Source organism: Rana temporaria, chromosome 3 (assembly GCF_905171775.1).
Source record: "Rana temporaria chromosome 3, aRanTem1.1, whole genome shotgun sequence".
Lineage (NCBI taxonomy): Eukaryota > Metazoa > Chordata > Amphibia > Anura > Ranidae > Rana > Rana temporaria.
The window spans coordinates 49,363,845-49,371,176 of NC_053491.1; positions in this window are offsets into that span (position 1 = coordinate 49,363,845).

Below are 7,332 nucleotides of genomic sequence, written 5' to 3' on the forward strand. Positions count from 1 at the left end.
ATCATGTTTTTTTTTCCAAGAATATACTCCATAGTTGCAGTTAGGGGCCCATATTCTCTCTAAAAATCCGCGGGCTGCGCTTAAGGCACTTACACTCCGCTGTCCCAACTTACAGGAGCAGGTGTTGTATTCCCCAAACACTTGCTCCGTAAGTTGGGACGGCGGAGTGTAAATGCCCCGGCGTAGCCTGGCGGATCTCCAAGGGGGCGGCTTGTATTCAAATTAAGCGCGCCCCCGATTCTAATGAACTGCGCATGCGCCGGGCTTCAAAAAGCCCAGTGCGCATGCTCCAGTTCTCGGCGGAAAACGTCAATGACGCCGACGTGTGCATCATTGACGTAAAGTCGTATTCAAGAACGACTTACGGAAACGACGTACCCGACGAAAAAACACGACGCGGACCCGACGCCATCCGTAACATGGCCTACGTGGGACTTGCGGAAATTTACTCCTCATATAGCAGGACTAAATTTCCGCTTACGCAAACGACGTTAGCGACGGTTACGCGACGCAAACTCGTTCGGGAATCGGCGTAGAAGGCTCATTTGCATACGCAAATGAGTCCTTCACGTAAATGCCATCTAGCGGCGGCCGGCGTCATTACATTTAAGATCCGCCAGTGTAAGTGACTTACAGATGGCGGATCTTAAGTGTATCTATGCGAAAATGATTCTGAGAATCAGGAGCATAGATACACGGGTCAAAAAAGGGAGATACGATGGAGTATCCTGAGATACTCCATCGTAACTTCTATGAGAATATGGCCCAGGGTCCTTTATCATATGTCACATTTTTTAGCACGCTTTCAATACAGTTTTGGTGCACTGTCTGGTTTCCCAACTTCCAGCATGCGCCTGTAAAAAATAAAAATAAAAATTGTGACTCAAAAAATGCACCAAAAATGTTTGATGCGCTTCCATTGACTTCCATTTATGCTGGCCATACACGTTTTTCAGCCAGTTAATGTACACAAAATCGATAATCGTTGGGATGTTGTCTGAGCCGAAAAAGTTTGGAAATTTTCTGCCAAACGAACAATAAACTGATTCATTTATGTCCACTGAACGATTTATCGGTCATTACATGATGGCACTTATCATTTTCGAAAATGGGTTTGGCCGATTTTTCATATAGTTCACACTGCAGTACAGAGCTGCTCACAGCAGGGGTTCGGTACGTCCTTGTAGAGCTGCACGATTAATCGCGGAGAGAATCGCGATTTCGATTCTCCCCGCCCGCGATCTCCCTGCGGGATGACCCGCGATTCTTCTGTTGTCACCGCTGGTTCCTCGTAAGGGGAAGAAAGGAGAACAGAGAGCAAACAGTAGGGTAAAAAATATTTGTAAAATGTTATTGGGGGTGGGGGGGTGGGGGTGACACCATATTTTACCGCACCAGGTGACACCAACCCTAGTGACGCCACTGGCTCTAATTCATTCCAAAGGTGTTCTATTAGCTCAGGACTCTGTGCAGGCCAGTCATGTTCCTCCACCCCAAACTCGCTAATCCATGTCTTTTGCTTTGTGCACTGGTTTTCAGTCATGTTGGTACAGGAAGGAGCCGCCCCTAAACTGTTCCCACAAAGTTGGGAGCATGAATTTGTCCAACATGTCTTGGCATGCTGACGCCTTTAGGCCTCGTACACACAATAGGTTCAACAGAGGACAACGGTCTGAAGGACCGTTTTCATTGGTCAAAACTGATCGTTTGTAGGCCCCATAGGTTATTTAACCTTCGGTTAAAAAAAAGACAACTTGCTTTGAAATTTAACCGATGGATTGGTAACCGATAGGTCAAAACCGATCGTTAGTACGCACAACCATCGGTTAAAAATCCACGCATGCTCAGAATCAAGTCGACGCATGCTTGGAAGCATTGAACTTCATTTTTTTGAGCACGTCGTTGTGTTTTACGTCACCGCGTTCTGACACGAACGTTTTTTTAACTGATGGTGTGAAGGCATGACGGACCATCAGTCAGCTTCATAGGTTTACCTATGACAACGGTCCTTCAGACCGTTGTCCTCTGGTTAACCTATCGTGTGTACGAGGCTTAAGAGTTCCCTTCACTGGAACTAAGGGGCCAAGCCCAACCCCTGAAAAACAACCCCACACCATAATCCCCCCTCCCCAAAGTGATTTGGACCAGTGCACAAAGCAAGGTCAATAAAGACATGGATGAGCGAGTTTGGGGTGGAGGAACTTGACTGGCCTGCACAGAGTCCTGAACTCAACCTGATAGCATACCTTTGGGATGAATTATAGCAGAGACTGCAAGCCAGTCCTTCTCATTCAACATCAGTGCCTGACCTCACAAATGCGTTTTTGGAAGAATGATCAAACATTCCCATAGACACACTCCTAAACCTTGTGGACAGCCTTCCCAGAAGAGTTGAAGCTGTTATAACGGCAGAGGTTGGGCCAACTCAATATTGAACGCTACAGACTAAAAGCTAGATTCAGGATGGCGAGCGCATACTTGCGGCGGCGTAGCTTATGGCATTTAGGCTACGCCGCCATAAGTTAGCGAGGCAAGTACATGATTCACAATGTACTTGCCTGCTAAGTTATGGCGGCGTGGCCTAAAGCGTGCGGGCATAAGGGCGCCTAATTTAAATTAGGCTGAGTGGGCATGTTTTATGATAATTAGGCTTGACCCGATGTGATTGACGTTTTTTAGAACTGCGCATGCGCCATGCGCCTACATTTCCCAGTGTGCATTGCAGCTAAGTCCGCCGCACGGGCCTATTGATTTCGACGTGGACGTAAACGGACGACTTACGCAAACGACGTAAAATTTTCGAATTTCGACGCGGGAACGGTGGCCATACTTAACATTACTATTCTAGCTATTTGATGGAATAACTTTAGGCCTGCTAATACGTTACATTAACGGCGTATCTGTACTGCGTCGGCCGGGCGTACGTTCGTGAATAGGCGTATCTACTGATTTACATATTCTACGCCGACCGCAATGGAAGCGCCACCTAGCGGTCAGCCTAAAAATTACACTTTAGGATACGAGGGTGTAAGACACTTACGCCGCTCGTATCTGAGCCTAATTTAAGCGTATCTGGTTACCAGAATACGCTTAAATTAGCGCCAACGCAAATTCTGACTTTGGCTGGCGTATCTACTGATACGTCAGCCTAAGTCTCTCTGAATCTAGCTATAAGATTGGAATCCCATTAAAGTTTATGTGGATGGTGTAAAAGCAGGCGTCCCAATACTATATATATATATATATATATATATATATATATATATATATATATATATTTATTTATTTATTTATTTATATTAATGTAATTTTTTTCACCCTGGCTATAATAAATAAATAAAATACATACAAAGTCACTATAAAATCCCCCATAACTAGTGCTTTCAAGGGGCATCTGTGTCATTGTGTACATAGACAGAATAATAATCAAAGTGACTATAAAGCAGGATAAACAGTTACACAATGAAAATCTATATCCTGTACCCAAGCTACTCCAAAAACGTTGCCTGACTTCTCAGTGCACAAGATAATCAGCCGCTGGGGTGGGGAGGTGTCAGTCACGAGAGTAGAAAAAAATAAGTCCCACTGAGCATTATTAACAAATGTGTTTTCCCATCGTGGTGATATGGGAATAACCAGAATTAAACAGAACTGTAATTACATAAACTGGAATGACTTTGTTGTTAAATGATAATTAAAAGTTGCTACAACTTATTTAGTGAGACTGAAGTGCTAAATTACTTTAATAGACACTTGAAGAAAGTTCTTGAAAATTGTTGAACATAAGCAGTCATCAACCTTCTTATTATAGTTGGCCTCACGTGTGGCCCTTGACGCGAATGGCCACACATATAATTTAACCTCTTTCCCACCAAGGACGTCCTCCACTTTGTGCGGTGATATCTCTCTGATGCCTGCAGCTACAGGCATCATTCAGATATCCCCGTCTTCAGCCGCCGATTCTCTGCACCATAAGAACGATCAAAGCGGCGGTTCCGCTGCTTGATCGTTCTTATAGGCAGCGGGAGGGGACGCCGCAATCCGGTGCTTCTCCGGGCTCTCCCGTGCCATCGGGGGCCCGCAGAGCGAATCGGCCGGCGTCCGCTGCAGAACCATAGAGATGACTGGTGACCAGACGGTCACAGTCATCTCTATTACCGTTGGAGGACCGGGCGCGACATTATGACGTCACGCCCGGTACCCGGAAGTAAACAAAGCCGCAATCGCGGCTGTCGGCATGTGATCGGTGATTCTTTTTTCACCGATTTCATGCTTGTAAGCCTGGAGGAGAGATGTGGCGTCTTATTGATCCCACATCTCTCCATAAAGAGGACCTGTCACAGTGATTCCTATTACAAGGGATGTTTACATTCCTTGTAATAGGAATAAAAAGGATCCAATTTTTTTTTGAGTGTAAAAATAAAAAGAATTAAGTAAAATAAAAAATAAAACATTTCAAAACGCCCCCGTCCTCGATATTTCACGCGCAGAAGCGAACACGCATGCAGGTCCCGCCCACATATGTAAACACCGTTCAAACACCACATGTGAGGTATCGTTGCGTGCGTTAGAGCGTGTGCAACAATTCTAGCCCTAGACCTATCTGAAACTCGAAAATAGTAACCTGTAAAAAATGTTAAAGCGTCACCTATGGAGATTTTTAGGTACCGAAGTTTGGCGCCATTCCATGAATGTGCGCAATTTTAAAGCGTGACATGTTAGGTATCTATTTACTCGGCGTAACATATTCTTTCACGTTATACAAAAAAATTGGACTAACTTTACTGTTTTGTTATTTTTTAATTCATGAAACCGTTATTTTTCCCAAAAACAGGCGTTTGAAAAATTATTGCGCAAATACTGTGCGAGGAAAAAAGTTGCAATGACCGCCATTTTATTCCCTAGGGTGTCTGCTTAAAAAAAATATATAATGTTTGGGGGTTCTAATTAATTTTCTAGCAAAAAAATTGTGATGTTTGTGCCAGAATTAACCCGGTGGGCAAGTGGTTAATAACGGTAATGCTCTAACTTCAGCTTGTTCAATTAAGCTTTGACAATGAGGCCGGGTTCACACTGGTCCGACAAACGCCCCGACATTGGGAGCTCATGCCGCATGACGTGTGAAAATCAATGTTTCCCTATGAGAGCCGCCTTAACTGGTCCGACACAAGTCGGTCCGACTTTGAAAACGCTCCCTGTACTACTTTGGTCCGACTTTGGTCCTACGTCAGCCTATTGAATATCATTAAAGCCGGATCAAAGTAGGATCCTTGTCCTAACCATCCAACTTGTGACATCCAACATGGTAATTACAGCAGCAGTAAAAGGAATTTATCTCACACTGGCATTGTTTTGATTGGTCAAAGGACAAGTCAGGCCTCGTACACAGGCCCATAGGTTATTTAACCATAGGTTAAAAAAAAGCAATCTTGTTTTAAATTTAACGTATGGATTCCTAACCGATGGGAAAAAAACGATCATTAGTAGGCACAACCATCGGTTAAAAATCCACGCATGCTCAGAATCAAGTCGACGCATGCTTGGAAGCATTGAACTTCGTTTTTTTCAGCACGTCGTTGTGTTTCACGTCACCGCGTTCTGACCGATGGTGTGTGGGTGCGACGGACCATTAGTCAGCTTCATCGGTTAACCTATGACAACGGTCCACCAGACCGTTCTCATCGGATGGACTGATCGTGTGTACGAGGCTTCAGACTATCACAAAGTTGGATCAAAGTAGTATCCTGTTTATGGGAAAATAGACCGGAAATAAAACCTATAACCTTAAATAAAATTGTTTTATACTCTAAAATATAGAAAAAAACGCAGAGACTTGTTGGATAATAATGGCCGCGGATGTTTATTATTGTTTTTTTGTTAACAATAAATAATTATACGATGCAATAAATAAATAAATAATAACTGATGGGTAATAATAAATTAACGAATAAATTAAATATATATACATAACTTTTTTAGCAAACCTAGCCAACACAGCTCAGGCTGCAACAACAATTACCCATACCAAAGTAACCAAAGCACTGAGCAAAAATTTGGTATTCACACTTCGTCCCCCTCTGTATAAGACAAAGGTGACCCAACCACATAATAACACACCGCGACATAAGTAAAAGAAGAATAAGGGGGGGGAGGGTGGGGGAGAACACCACAGTTCTTCCGTCTCTGAGGCGAACTGATCTCCGGACCGCCGGAACCCTTCTTTTATAGCCCTGAGATCAGCTGGTTCAAACTAGCTTTGAACATTTTGCGCGGGCTTCTCTGCCTGTTGCTAGACAGAACATTCCTAAAACTGGATTTTACTAGAACTTTTAGGCGGGCTTTCTAGTTGCTAAGGGAAAAATTTTTTCTGCCTGACTCCTCAGCCTGTAAGCCCGCCAATTAACCCCTTGACTCCTACCCTACCTAACTTGCCTACTCCCTGCCATTTTCCCATGAGGAAAATGGGGCAGAGGCTGCCATATCCCTTTTCCCTTCATGGGAAAATAGACCGGAAATAAAACCTATAACCTTAAATAAAATTGTTTTATACTCTAAAATATAGAAAAAAACGCAGAGACTTGTTGGATAATAATGGCCGCGGATGTTTATTATTGTTTTTTTGTTAACAATAAATAATTATACGATGCAATAAATAAATAAATAATAACTGATGGGTAATAATAAATTAACGAATAAATTAAATATATATACATAACTTTTTTAGCAAACCTAGCCAACACAGCTCAGGCTGCAACAACAATTACCCACAAGGCAGGTGGAGAAACCACCTGGCACCACACCCCACTACGCGGCCATACCCACGCAAGAACCCAAGTTTGCGTTAAAAATGTCTAACCCAATGTCGGACAGATGAACACCGTCCGACCGAAATAATCCGGCGTAACCCCCTTCCAACTCAGTGTGCCGAAAAGAAAACATACCTAAGTTAGATAATGACTTGGAAACCGCCCTATAAATTCGTTTCCTAATCTTTTCCAACGGACGCCTACAAAGGGGGGAAAGCCAAACCCGCCTTTGTATAATTTCTGAAAAGACTATCTTTACTTTTGGAAAAAGGAGTTGAAACCTGAGGAGATCATCCCTAATACTGAAAATTAGATCTAGCGTCTTTTGTCGACCGACGTCATTTCCCCCCAGATGAACGATAAGCACATCTGGAGGGGGGAAATGACGCAAGAACCTGGATAGTTCAAAATTAAGGTTTGCCCATAACATACCCCGACTACCTCCCCAGTACACTTTAAACTTAGACACATCTAAGCCTAGATTAGCCGTATATATTCTGTCTTGTGCTCTCAGATGGGCCCAGTG